Genomic DNA, 1,963 nt, shown 5'->3' with positions numbered 1-1,963 from the left:
CGACTCAATGCCATGACGGTACCTGATCGTTACCCAATCCCGCATATTCAGGACTTTGCTTCCTCTCTGCATGGTTGTAAGACCTTCTCTAAGCTAGATCTGGTTAAGGCTTACCATCAGATCCCGGTGAATCCGGCCGACATACCCAAAACTGCGGTTACAACTCCATTTGGAGCGTTTGAATTTCTTACTATGCCTTTCAGCCTATGTAATGCTGCCAGTACTTTTCAGCGCTTTATGGATGAAGTAGTGCGTGATTTAGATTTCGTCTATAACTATATAGACGACATTCTCGTGGCTAGTGCCTCACCTGAGGAACACGTCACTCACCTCCGCCTACTTTTTGAACGGTTTCAGCAATACCAAGTGAGGATTAACCCTAGTAAATGCGTTTTCAGTGTTACGTCACTAGTTTTCCTGGGCCACATTATCAGCCCAGACAGTATATCTCCGTTGCCGGAAAAGGTGAAGGCTCTACAAGACCTTCAACCGCCCACTTCACTTCGCCAACTTAGGCACTTCCTTGGTCTGTTTGAATTACTACAGACGCACTGTGCGGATCTCTTAGCTCCTCTTTCCGACCTGTTACGTAACAGGAAGAAGAAAAACGAACAGATCTCACTTAATGAGATCCAACTTAGAGCATTTGCTGAAGTGAAAAATAAACTAGCGACGACATCTTTGCTGGCACATCCTGTACCCGATGCCCAGTTTTCACTGGTCGTTGATTCATCGGGCACAGCTGTAGGTGCAGTGCTAGGTGTATCAGAATTTTTGGGGAATTTTTGACACCCCTAACAGAAAACTGCGAATAAAATATAGAAAACTCGTAATTTCTCTTTCTAAAGTGGGTTATTTATTTTCTTTATAGAATATACTTCCAAAATAAACTATTTAAGTTGTTTAAAAAATAATAGAAATATTATTTTTCATTTTTTAAAAAACAGCGTTTACAAAGTGCGTGCGTGCGCTCAGGCAGCCATTTTGTTACGTAGTGAAATCAATTGATTTTTATGAGATGAATATTTTTCAATTTTTAAACTTTAAAAATCTATCAAAATTTTCCTATTCGTTCGATTGTTACGTTTTTTTCAGGGTGAATGTAAAATTTTATGCTCTTTCCGATAAACTGAATATAATATTTTAGACAAACGTTGTTTTATAAATTCACCCCCCCCCATTTTGAAATGTCTATGAGAATTTTAATAATTAATTTTGGTTCACACGTTTTATATATCACAAATTGAAGATAAAACATCAATAAATAAAATACTCAAATTTAAAACCAAAAAAAGTACACTTATCTGTAAATTTACCGGTAAAGTCCAAGATGTAAATCCTTCTTTTTTCGATAACCACGTGTTTTTTTTTGTTTTTTGTTTTTTTTTAAGTGGAAGCTTAATTTTTGCTTAGAATTTTCAAGTCAATATTTTTCGGTCAGTGTATATTTTTATATTTAATTCCTGATTTCCTTTTTTTCGATATAAAAAAAAAAAGACGATACCCTATAATGCAGATTTATAGTAGAATAAATAAAAAAAATTCAGGTATTTCTTTAAGATATTAAAAAAAAAAAATTACATTTCATATGCTCGTTATTCCGTAATCCGTGTAAATCCAAAAATAAAAGATCCCAGTTTTCATGTACGATAGCTTAAACACACCAACATTAAAAAAAAGGACGATAAGTTATCTCCCTTTGGTATTTATAAGTCGGACAGAACCATAAGCATTCTTTTAAGCAGACTTATTTATTTGTCTTTAAAGAATTTTATTGGAATAATGGTGAGTTTTTTTTTTTACTACACGTATTTTTTTACTTTCTGTAACTGATGAGAAAGTTGTATTTAAATTTTATTTTGACTTTTTAAACTTTATTTGAGTAAAAAACATTAATTTTTCAGGTAATTTCTACACTTTATCGCCGAAAATGTTTCGGCGATAAAGTAAAAGTTACTACGTT

The sequence above is a fragment of the Euprymna scolopes genome, chromosome 12 (genome assembly GCF_053919585.1).
Source record: "Euprymna scolopes isolate OS-2025 chromosome 12, ASM5391958v1, whole genome shotgun sequence".
Taxonomy (NCBI): domain Eukaryota; kingdom Metazoa; phylum Mollusca; class Cephalopoda; order Sepiida; family Sepiolidae; genus Euprymna; species Euprymna scolopes.
Note: the sequence above shows the minus strand (reverse complement) of the source record.